Genomic DNA, 12917 nt, shown 5'->3' on the forward strand with positions numbered 1-12917 from the left:
GTTCTCTCTGGTCCCTTCGACAGTTGTCATGACATTTTACTGATTAAACAATCGGCGAAATGACTAAAGGGGTTCAGAAGTTTACATTTGACTTGAAAATCATATGGAAAGTTCCTTTTCGATTGCTAAATATGTATTTTTAACATTAATTAGAAAAAAAAATGGTTAAAGTTTGTACTTATCCCCAAACTATCTTTCAGACAGTTATGCCACTATAAGAACGTTTATTTTATATCCCCTCAAAATAATCTCGATATAACTTGGTCAGAACGATTATATTTTTGTAAGTGTCGAAGATCTGCCTGATGAACATTTTCCTTGGAGACAAAATACTTAGTCAGTTTTGAGTCCCCGCTGAAACGTACTGAACATACCCAAAAACACAGACATTACTTGCCCTATCCGCGGAGGATATTGACTTCAATATATATACACTCGTGTGTGTTGGTAATTTTTCTTTCATGATTGTGAAATGTAAACACTATTAGACAAAATATTTTAAAAGATATTAAAGCGCGATGAAAATTAAACTAAACAGAGTCCATGAGTCAGTGCATTCATATGACCGAAAGATAATTCATATCAAGCTGCATACTGTATATTAAACTCCAGTTACGCCTCTAGACAATCGACAGAGATATGATTGCTTTAGAAAGGGTAAGATGAATATCATTCTCTCATTTATTTTATGGATGAAATTTTACTAATGGTCTACTGAAATTGAAGTAATTGATCGATAGACAATATTCTATATTGACAATATTTGTTCCAAATATCAACTTTTATTAAATATGATAAAAATGAACAGCTCAAACAATTTCAAAATCCATAGAAACAATATAATGGGGATCTCAAAGCTTACGGAGTCACGAAAGATTACGAAATCTCTCATAAACCCAATTTTTATCAGTTAAAATGTACCTGCTGAGGTACGTAATGGACTCTGGGAAAAAATAGACGCAGAGCAATCTCTCAGCAATCACAAAAGCACATATATATGTAACGTTTTCAAAGTACAAATTGAGTTGGCTTAGGTTTCTTTCTTAAAAATTACGTTATGATATAAAATCAAACAAACTTACGTCAACTTCCTGCAGACGATCTACTAACAATAAAAATATATAATTTGGATTGGCAAAAAAGACGAACTCGTGTTACATGTATGATATTTTTCCTAGGTCCTACATGGATGACATGACATGAACTTAATGACAATAAATTATAAAATAAGAATCAAGCACAATGAAATAAATAATCAAATATAAATCTTATTTTTTTTAACTGCAGACTGAGTGGTATAACCAACAATTCTGTTGTTTCCCGAGAGTCTTCAACTACCCTAAAACACACACTAGCACTAGTCACAGATATACCTTTATTAAAATGCCCTCAAGACACACGACACTGAGACACTAATAAGGATTTCGATTCTTGAGCTGAGTGGTCTAACGAACAATATTGTGATGTTTCATGACAAAGCCCAAGAACCTAGCCTAAGAGGTGTTATGGAAACCAAGAGTAACCACCAAGTAATAGAAAACTTTGTGGGTGTATGTATTTATACCTGTTCTACTCACTTATGATTGGTTAATAATTTGGAACTCTGATTGGCTATAAAAAAAGTTGAATGGCTAAATATAAAATGATTTGATTGGACAATTTCAAAGGCATTTCAATCCCCTATCATTATTCTATTCCATTACACATAAATCTTAAATCACATACAAGAAATATGGCCTTACATAAATGCAAAGGACAAGATAGGGTAAGACCAGTATTTGGCCTCCGATTTTGGGTGTCTTACAAAATGATCCAACAGTTTATCCATAAAAACTTGTTGTCACCCCTGCCACAAAAAGAGAATTGGTTTTGAGATTTAGAATATACAGGGGTCATAGTTAGGTCAGGAAATAGGTCAATTTTCAAAATTTTTAATTTTTATATTAATTTTCATTAATTTTACAGCACATTTTCTTTCGGAAAACATATAGCACACGCTTGCCTATCTACCACATTTATATATTTTAAACACTGATATCAGATGCAGTTTATGTGTAAAAAATCTCAGATAGGCAAGCTTGTGTTCTGTTTTTTGTAGAGAAATTTTGGGAAATTCCGGAAAATGTCCTATTTCTGCACCCTCTAGTGGCTTTCATATAAGCTTTGAATCAAAATTAGTGCTTGTCTTAAAGTTAGCATCATTTTGACTTCTTAACTACAAACTATCACAATTTTAGCACTGTTCTGATATTTATATCAAATAAGGGGCCAGATTCGGCTGTAACCCTATCTTGTCCTTTTGAAACACTAAACGCACTTATACGCAATACAGGTTGGAATACGCTTATTAATAACGCCAAAGATGTAGACCAGGCGAAGAGTAATTTTTCAGCTATGTTTTTAAACCATGTTAAAAATGCATTCACAAAAAGAATAACTATAAGGCCTTAAGATAATCAAGGTTCGATTACGAATTATGCAAAAAGGATTCGTACACCGTATGAGAAATCGTAGAAGAGATCAAGCCAATAAAACAAAAAAAAAAAATTCAGATTTGGATAAGTTTGAAAAGCTACGCAACAAAGTAAATAACATGAAAAATAGCAATGGCAAACAAGTACAACAATAAAGAAGCTAATCTTATTAAAAGCAATTTTCAAAAGTTCTAAAAATTTTTGAACATTATTACAAGATGTTTTTAAAACGAAGGATAGGTCCGAAATTCGACCGCTGCAGGATATTACAGAAAATGAAAATGAACATATTACTTACAGTGATATTGACATGGTTGAAGCGTTAAATAGATATTTCACGTCGTTTTCGTCTTCTCATGATATCGAATCTACAACCACGTCAAAAATTATATAAACTCTCAGAGAATACCTTCTCCGTCCTTTTTTTTACTTTTGGTGGTCGTTGCTGGAACGTAACTCATTCTAGATTAAGACATAATTGTGTTCTTAATAAAGACTTATTTAGGTGAAATAATAATGACAGTCCATTATTAATCATACGTTTTTTTTCTTGTGCGAAATACACTGCCCAAAGAAATGACCTGTTCAATGATATTTTAGAATGATTAAGAACAGATGATACAAACACATTTTTGTCAAAAATTTTGAAAATAACAACTTGAGTCATGTTTAATGACTTAAATGAACAAATTTCACCGCGAAGATTTTTCCATTCTTATTCACATGTTCAAAAAAAAATTAAAGTGAAAAATATTTGTAATGATTTATAGGGATGGTTTCAGGGGGGCAGAGTTTTGAACATCATAGAAGGTTTTCAATTTCTTTATATTCTAGAAATTTATTTTTTGCATTCTTTTTAATGATATAAGGCCCAAAAATATATATACAATTAATTTACGTACTGTAGAAACTCGCACAATTCCAAACTTCAGGGCTTGGATGTCTGATTTCCAGAAATGAAACAAATGTAACTGAATTGGTCCCATATACAGTCTTGCACAAGGAATCAGTTCTACACACCAGAGCATTAGTTTATATCATTTATAATAATAATAATAATAATAATAATAATAATAATAATAATAATAATAATAATAATAATAATGATGATGATGATGATGATAATAATAATAATAAGAAGAAGAATAAGAATAAGAATAATAATGCTTTATTTAGAGGTAACCCGATTAGTACAAGGTACTATTCTTCCCCGAGGCCTTCTAATTTAAAACAACATATCACATAAAATGATAAAATCAAAGATAAAACATGTAGAGTTCGTTAGTGCATAATGTAATGTATATCTAATGAGATTCAAATGAAGAAGTCAATATTTAGAGACATTGTCTTAAACAATAGTAGTTATCAAACATCTTGTACAAAGGACATATTCAAACATTTATTAACATACGTTGGCTAATTATAATTTTTTCTACATTTCGTCTAAAAATAGGTAAGGTTGGTGATAATTTTACATGTAATGGTAGGTTATTCCATAAATTTACACCTGAATATTGAATGGAATTTGTAAATGAAAGTGTTCTATGTTTTGGTAAACGAAGATTATAATTTAATTCTGAACGTAAGGAATAGGATTCATGGCTATGAAAAACAAAAAGGTCCTGGAGATATTCGGGGCTCATACCATTTTACCATACAAGTTTTGTACAATAAAATACACTCATGTCGTGTGACTAATTCAAATACATTTAGCCATCCCAGTTTTTCAAACAATGGTTTTGATGGTTCCTCGGGTGCTGCATCGAGAATAATTCTAGCAAACCGTTTCTGAAGTTTATGAATTCTTTCAATGTTAGTTTTAGATGCATTGTCTCAAATTGTAAGACAATAGTTTATTGAAGGCAAAATATATGCATTATTATAAATAAGCTATTGAGTAGAGCTCTAATTCTAAAGAAATCTGGAGCTATCTGAACCATTTATCCTCAAAGCCAAAATATTTTTTTCCATTTAACCGAATGCTTTTTGTGTTTAACAAATCTAAATCATAGCCATCCTTGGTAACCTAACTTTATTGTTCTAGGACATTTGGTACAGAATCCTTGTAAATTATTTCTGTCCATATTTTTTTTCCAAAATATGATTCTACTCAGTCATCAAAAGAAGGCACATTTAATAAGATATGAAAATTAAGCTACTAGTAGTTAGCTACGACATGTGGTAAAGTTAGCTACTAGTAGCTGGGTACAAGAAGTAAGTGAATAGTAACTAGATAGTGTTAGCTAGTGGTAGCTTGCTATGGCATGCATGTAAAGTTTCTACTAGTAACTGACTTGAACATTCTACTTTTTGTAAACAATTATGCTTATTTGGGAGACAAATCTTGATATTCTTGAACTAGCTTGATATTTTCATCGCTCATATCAACTGATATTGCTGATAAAAACAATATAATCTCTGATCTTCTCCTCATGATCTGGCACTAAAGTTACCAAGATATCGTTATTTATAAACTCAGTTACCAGTGCCTTTTGTTTAAAATTATGCTATTTGGGAGACAAATATTGATATTATAGAAGAAGCTTGATTTTTACACCGCTGATATTCACTGATATTGTTAATAGAAAACGTTCACTGAGCTTTTCCACATGATCTGGCAATAATACCAAAATATATTTTTTTAATAAACTCAGCTACTAATACTTTTTGTTTAAAATTATACTGTTTTGGGAGACAAATGTTGATATTATGAGAGTAGCCGGCTTTTACACTGCTGATTTCCACTGATATTGCTCATAAAAACAATCTATGAGCTTTTCTACATGATCTAGCACTAAAGTTACCAAGATATCGTTATTAATTAACTCATCTTCTGGTACCTTTTGTTTAAAATTATGCTACTTTGGGAAACAAATGTCGATATATTATAGAAGTAGCTGAATTTTTACACCGCTGATATCACCTAATATTGCTGATAAAAACAATTTCTTAGATTTTGCACATGATTTGGCAATGATGTTTCCAAGATTTCGTTCGTAACAAAGTCAGCGACGAGTACTTTTGTGTTATATAATGCAGTTTTGTGATACAAAAGTTTACGGTGAGAGGTGTGAGGCCCACATGGTTGAATAGAAAAGTTTCCTTCTCCCCATCAGTACATGTAGTATTTTTGTCAACGTCGTTCTTATTTTCGTTGATTTTGATACAGATATCGTCTTTGGAAAATTCAAAAGAGTAGTTTTTTTCGCTGTTAGTTGAATCATTACATTCCTTGGGAAAATTACAGACCCCTCTATCTGACGAGCATATGCTTCTAATTACAATACTATCGTCATTAGATTTTTCAATAAAACTGTTGTAGTGATATTTGTATCTAAAATATTTTTCATTTGGTGAACATTTTAGAGCATCGTCACTGGTATCCAAGAAGCTTGATATCATCTGCATTTTCCTTTCTCTCCTGACTAGTACTAATCTCACTGATTTTAAAATCTTCGGTTTCATCATCAGTTGAATCTTCTTCGTGTTATATGTTTTTTTTTATTTTTCGTATTGATATCTCGATTTATTTTGCGAACACAAGTACTGTTGGTGAAATTAGTTTGAATTGACTTGGGGGCCTCATCACTCAGGGTGCATTTCTTGCATATTTTATCCTTGCCTTTGCTTATAATATCTTCATGTACTTCATCACCATTATTTACATCTACAGACCCAGTATCTAGCTTCTTTGAGTATATTCCTACTTTTTTTCTTTGGAAAAGACACCACATACATTTTTGGAAAAGAACGTGAGTGCTTCATTTTCTTTAGCTTCAAAAGGACAAATAAAAATAATTTATATTAATAAAGTGATTTTCAGATCTTAAAAAGATCGACTGATGCTGGTTTTACAAAATTTGTAAAACCAGCATGAGAGTAGTCTTCAACTACTGTCTATAACTCCAAATTACCTTTAAAAGATAGAGGCGATATATTTTTTTCTGTTCTGTTTTGTTTGTATTATTTAATTGTTTATTTGTTTTTATTTTTGTTTGTCAAGAAACTCTAGAGTGCTTTTAAAGCTTGTTTACGACAAGTTTTATGTGGTTTTGTGCTTCATGATTTTTTTCCCGGGCAATCAGAAGTTGAAAGGTTATTCCTAATTCGCCATTGACTATTCGAATGGCAAACCACAAGCTGTTCTACAGGTCCCCTATTCAAATGGCTGTATATGTCCTAATATTTGTTTTCAAAGAAGAAGCCAATAGGCCACATCGCTCACCTGAGTAGCCTTGACAATGTGATTCTTATCCAGATGTTCCCCTTGTAATACCTATCATGACCCCATCGTAACCCGAAGGTCTTAATTTGGACAATTCAAATTCCCTATTGTGGCCCCGGGGGTAATGATTTGAACAATTAAGAATCTATTCTACTCAAGGATGCTTCCACATAAGTTTCAGCTTTTCTGGCCCACTTTTTCTTACGAAAAAGATTGTTCCTTTATATTTCTATAGATAACTTTGATTCCCTATTGTGGCCCCGCCAAATTCCCGGGGTCATGATTTGTACAATTTAGAATCTACACGACCTTCCACATAAGTATCAGCTATTCTGGCCAAAAAGTTCTTGAGAAGAAGATCTTTTAATGCCTTCGGCTTAGGTGAGCTGAAAACTTTAATAACGCATTATAAACCGTGTTTAAGAAGAAAAGTAAAAACACCAATCAAAGAAGGAGAGTGAAGACCTTAAAGCAATGCAGTTACCCTGACCAAAAAGATGAATATTTAGCTATAGCCCGGTCAAAATTGAAGAAAACTTTAATAATATTATCAGTATTTGTACTTAAGAGTACATTTCCCGGGGTGGGGTTTGGGGGGTGGGGGGTGGCAAGATTTTGGATGCCATATTAAGACTTTCATATTTTTACAGGGGATGGGTATTGGAGAAACCTTTGTACTTTCAAAAGGATTTTATGTTTCAAAGATTGGACATCTTTTCTGTAAGCCCGGTCAATATTGAAAAAAGTCTAATTCTATTATAAGTGAACATTGCCAAGGGGGTGTTGGGGGTGTTGGCGGGTTGGGGGGTTGAATAACATCCTGTATCCCACATCTAGACCTTCATATTTTAACAAGGAAGGGACACTTCGATTGTCAAAAGGAATTTATGGTACAAGACCGGTAACATATTCAGCTAACCGGTCAAATTTTGAAAAAAAAACGTATAATGCTAGTAATATAAGTAAAATGTATTGCCAGGGGGACTGGTTTACATCCTATATCCCACATCTAGACCTTCGCAGTACTGTTAAGGCATCCCGGAGCTTAAAATGAATTTAAAACGTAATAATGCATTGCAAAGTTGATTTTGAGTTTTATTTTTAAGTTATGATCTTAAGTACGCCCAATTCATAAAGAGAGTTTTCTTGGTGAGAATTCTCTTGGCTATAAACATATTTGCTACGATATCACATGTCCTTGTTTATCACGTGACGGTCATTTCTTCTTTTTTTGAGTGTTTCACGTAAATCGCTTCGGTGCAGGTTACTAACACAATTATCATCAACTTTTTGTCACATAAATAAACTCGTTGCATCCTTGTGAAACCGAAATGTGCTTTGGAAAATTTATATTATTTCTTTGGTACAATTTATTTCACAAAAACTTACCGACTTACCGACAAATCTGTCGGTATTTTCCGCTTAATATCGTCATCTGTTTAAAAACAAAGCCATCATACATTTTTCCCATGCAGGACTCAATGACAAGGAAAAATCCTCTTACAGATTTCTACATTAAACAGACATTAAATATCCTCATTAATAACCTGCGCCAGGCTCTTTTATACAAGTATTATGAATTCTGCCTCTGTCCACGGGTGTAAAAAAAGGGTAAATGTCAAACGTACATTTTCGTACGTAGTTTGAACACGCTGACTCTTAAACAAGAGTAATAAATCAAAGTTATCTAAACTATTCGGGTATATTAGATTTTTGAAAAAAATTATAAAAACACGTTTATTCTAAACTAGCACTCTGCATCTTTATATGCAGATTGAAATAAGATGTCAAGTTTAAGACACTCTCCCTATCATTACAGGTCAAGTATGCAGTGACTTGCCGTCATTTTCAATTATGACGTCAAACATTTGTACTTAAGAGAAGTGCATGCACAGAGTACACTACAATATTCTCTGGGAAGCCTTATCGTACCTGCGTTAATATTTGAACATGGGATGGGTATTGATTGTCAAAAGGAATTCATTGCACAAGCTATCCAGCTACTTTATAATATCAGCTATGTAAAAATCCAGCTTCTTTAAGAATATCAACATTTGTCTCCCAAAATAGCATAATTTTAAGCAAAAAGTACTAATAGCTGAGTTTATTAATAACGGTATCCTAGTAACTTTAGTGCCAGCTCATGTGGTAAAGCTCAGAGATTGTTTTTTATCAACAATATCAGTGAATATCAGCTGTGTAAAATCCAGCTAGTTCTATAATATCAACAATTGTTTTCCAAACTAGCATAACTTTAAACAAAAGGTACTAGTAGCTGAGTTTATTGATAACAATATCTAGGTAACTTTAGTGCCGGATCATATGAAAAAGTTCAGATATTTTTTTTCACCAATATCAGTAGATATTAGTGGTGCTAAAATCCAGCTATTTCTATAATATCAACATTTACATCTAAAATTTGCACAATATTTTGAAAAAGGTACTTATGGCTGAGTTATTTTCTACAGATACGAGGGGTTATCAAAAAGTTCGTGGACTGGCGCCATAAAATTAAAACCGCTTTAGGTACATCAATGATTTTTAAAATATCTAATAAGCATCATCTTTTCTATCTATAGAATAAACCGTAGATCATAAATTTCATTTTTAAATAAATAAGTAATGTTTTTTATAAGCTAAGGTATGTCCAGGCGGCGCAACCTCGAATACGGCGTTTATTCGACCGAAGCATAACAAAGAAAAACTCTTTTGATATAAACATTTGACATCCAAAAATCTTATTAATTCAGGTATATATTTGGACACTATTGCTTCATAAAATATGAAGTTTTCAATCATTCTGAAAGTTCTATGAAAATTTAAAGTAAATTTTACATGTTGTGTTTGAACAATAAGGATATGGAAATAACGAACAGTATTCAATCTCAACGTCCAATAAACAAATATACAAAATAAGAGCAGAGCAAACACGGACCTCCGAAACATCAGAGGTGGGATCAGGTGCCATGTCCTTGAATAAGTCCTTGAAAATGACGTCAAAAGGGGAGGGTATTACATTTTCCAACATTTTATAAAGTTTTGGCCCTGAAAAAAGTGGTATAGACCTAGAAAATGTTAAAATTAGCTATGGATAAATTAAATACACCCAGAGTAATTGTTTAATACTGAAAAAGAGGTTCAGAGAGAAAAGGGATGCACAGTTAATGTTAATTCTAAGTCAAGGTGTGAAAAATCAATCACGTCAAAAAATGACGTTGATCATGTGTTGAAGATATTAAACTCCCACAAGCAAAATATGCTAAAAAGAATCGAGCGAGGATATCTCCCAATGTATTAATCCATTTGCAATATTATATGTATTTAAAGCTGCTGTTCCTGACACTGTAAAATCATAAAAACAAGACGGGTTTAAGTCCTTACTCAACTCCAGGGAATCTCATCTAATTAAGTGTATGTGGTAGAAAAAGCGGACATTGAAAAAAAATGACGTTGTGGGACGTCATGAAACTAAACTTAAAATGTGCTGAATTCAATAAATTGTATGAGAAATATAAATTAACAGAAAATATTATAGTGTCAAAGCAGTGTATTCACAATTTTTGTTTTTATGACGTCACAAACTAGTCCAATCTTATATCCTTTTTCAAAAAGAGGACAAAATGAAAAAATTTCAACAATTTTAGCTTTAAAATTTATAGAGCGCAACTTTGTTTAGGAACAATATTGACATATTTCATTGATATTATCATTCTACACATTATATCAAAATATTGTTCCTGAACACACATGTGCTCGGTGACTTTTACTCAAAATATCGACGAAATGTGTACATTTTTCTGTAAAATTCATAAAAAAACTGAAAATTACGTCATGTTTGTGACGTCATTGCGTAAATATAGTGTCATTACTTATGAAAATTTTCAGTGCTTTGAAGGCAGCATATACTCTCCTGTTTAAGAACTTAATTAAATATATATCCATCAAAGTTTGATTTGGGGGGCAAATATTGGTTATTACCGAATAAAGTTCTTTAAGTAATCCTTTATATTCAGAAAAGAACACCAACCGTTGGGGTATATGATGTAAATTTTCAGGTATTACTAAATATGTGTAAAGAACTATATGCGGTATATTGCATATGTTTGCCCCCACAAAAGTCAAATTTTGAAAACTTCCTGAAATGTGCTGAATTCAATAAATTGTACGAGAAATATAAGTTAACAGAAAATATTATAGTTCCAGAGCAGTGTATTCACAATTTCTGTTTTTATGACGTCACAAACTAGTCCGATTTTATATCCTTTTTCAGAAAGAGGACAAAATGGACAAAATTTCAACAATTTAAGCTTTAAAATTTATAGAGCGCATGTGTGTTCAGGAACAATATTGACATATTTCATTGATATTATCATTCTACACATTATATCAAAATATTTATCCTGAACACACATGCGCTCGGTGACTTTTATTTAAAATATCGACGAAATATGTACATTTTTCTGCAAAATTCATAAAAAACTGAAATTTACGTCATGTTTGTGACGTCATTACGTACATATGACGTCATTACTTATGAAATTATTCAGTGCTTTGAAGTCAGCATATACTCCCCTGTTTAAGGACTTAATTAAATATTACTCCATCAAAGTTTGATTTTGGGGGGCAAATGTTGGTTAATACCGCATATAGTTCTTTATATTAAAATTGGCTCAATTTTTTCCTCGACCTTCAGAATATAATAACTATATTTTCATAATTCGTCGAAAGATTTTTATACCAAATAATAACAAAGATATTTCGAATAAGCATAACAAAACTCACTGCAAAAACATCTTTGCATGCAACCAGTAATGGAAAAAAGGAATCTTAAATTAACGGTACTGTATATTGTTCAAATGAAAAAAATAATTTCTTCTTTAAAAGAAACCTTCTGCCACAAAATATGGTTCCTGGTTTAATCCTACTTATTTACATTTGCAAATATCTTTCTTAGATGAGCCTATCTAAGAGAAAATATGTTCATTTCTGTGTGAATCTTATTTTGTAGCACGACCTTATCATAAGGCGAAATGATATTTTGTGTAAAAAATACTGTCGTGGTGCAGCTTCTTTTGGAATATTTTTAAGTTAATAAGTGTAAAAAGGATAAAATGATAAACAATATGGATATTTTTTTTCAATAGCGAGATGTACAATAAATCTCCTTTCGATTTGAATAAAGTTTTGAATACTATAGTTAGTTTAAAACCGCAATTACCTTTGAAACCCGGAATTCCTTTGAAGTTGTATAAAATAAAACAAGCGATATCACCTCTTTTGACTTTAGTTGTTTTAAGAACTTATGGAGAAGATTATTCTCAGCAGAAATCATTGTTCTTTCACCATGCTCATCATGTTCACTATAAACAAATATGTCATGAACTGGGCTGCTAAACATGAATGAACATTCAAACATTCGATCTTTCAAGGCCAAACAACTTCTAGGTCATTATGCATCACAACATAACAATACAGTGGCCCCTTCGTGTTAAAAATTCAGTAGTACTTGAAATTAATTCGTCTCAAGTGTAAATATAAGTAATAGACAACACTAGATACGATCTCGTTGCGAACAACGAGAGGTTTTCCGTCCGATTCAGGAAAAAAAACTTGTAAAATCGAACTAAAAAGTGATTCAAAGTTTTGATCACAAGGAGGAGTGAATCCAGGTCGCCAACGTGAATGCGCCTTTTTTTTCTCTTTTCTCCCCAACGCATGAACCATTAAGCTATTGGAAATACTGCTTTAAATATACTTGTGTATACTTTTGCAACAGTACACCTATCTAAGAATCATAAAAGGTGGGCCACTATTTATAATTTCGTGTCAAACCCCAGGCATAAATATTCGCACCTTTTCTTTGTACTGATCTATTAAAGAGGTGCAATAGCTTCAATGAGATTAATTAAATAAAACATTTTTATCATCTTCATTTTATTTCGGCGTTAGGAAAGTATATTTAATACAATGTACACATTACATATCGAATTTAGCCCAGTTACATTAAGCAGTGAAACAGAAATCAAGTTTTAGATTGACACTCAATTGCAACATGCTACTACGTGAAAGTCCAAATAGTTTTTATATTTAAAATATCCGTATGTCAGAATGGTTTAAACATACACTCAGCCGACTACATAAGCCCCTATCGCGAAATGGTGGACTTGACAGAGACAGCCGCCATCTAGGGCCCGCTTCAGATTTTCAAATATTAATAT

The 12917-nt window shown here is 32.1% G+C and overlaps 1 protein-coding gene and 1 long non-coding RNA gene across 2 annotated transcripts in view; one reads left to right on the plus strand and one right to left on the minus strand.

Moving 5' to 3' along the window:
* The window catches only part of LOC134280941 (uncharacterized), a 41869-nt gene that overhangs the window by 5482 nt on the left and 23470 nt on the right, over window positions 1-12917 (minus strand). The gene's annotated exons all lie outside the window — the stretch shown is intronic.
* LOC134280940 (uncharacterized) overlaps window positions 621-12917 on the plus strand; it is a 28537-nt gene continuing 16240 nt past the window's right edge. The window contains exon 1 of the transcript XR_009994994.1: window positions 621-657. The gene's annotated coding sequence lies outside the window, so the exon portion shown is untranslated. The remainder of the gene's footprint in view (window positions 658-12917) is intronic.

Source organism: Saccostrea cucullata, unplaced genomic scaffold, assembly GCF_032062105.1.
Source record: "Saccostrea cucullata isolate Sc308-1 unplaced genomic scaffold, CSIRO_AGI_Scuc_v1 ctg318, whole genome shotgun sequence".
NCBI classification, from domain to species: Eukaryota; Metazoa; Mollusca; class Bivalvia; order Ostreida; family Ostreidae; genus Saccostrea; species Saccostrea cuccullata.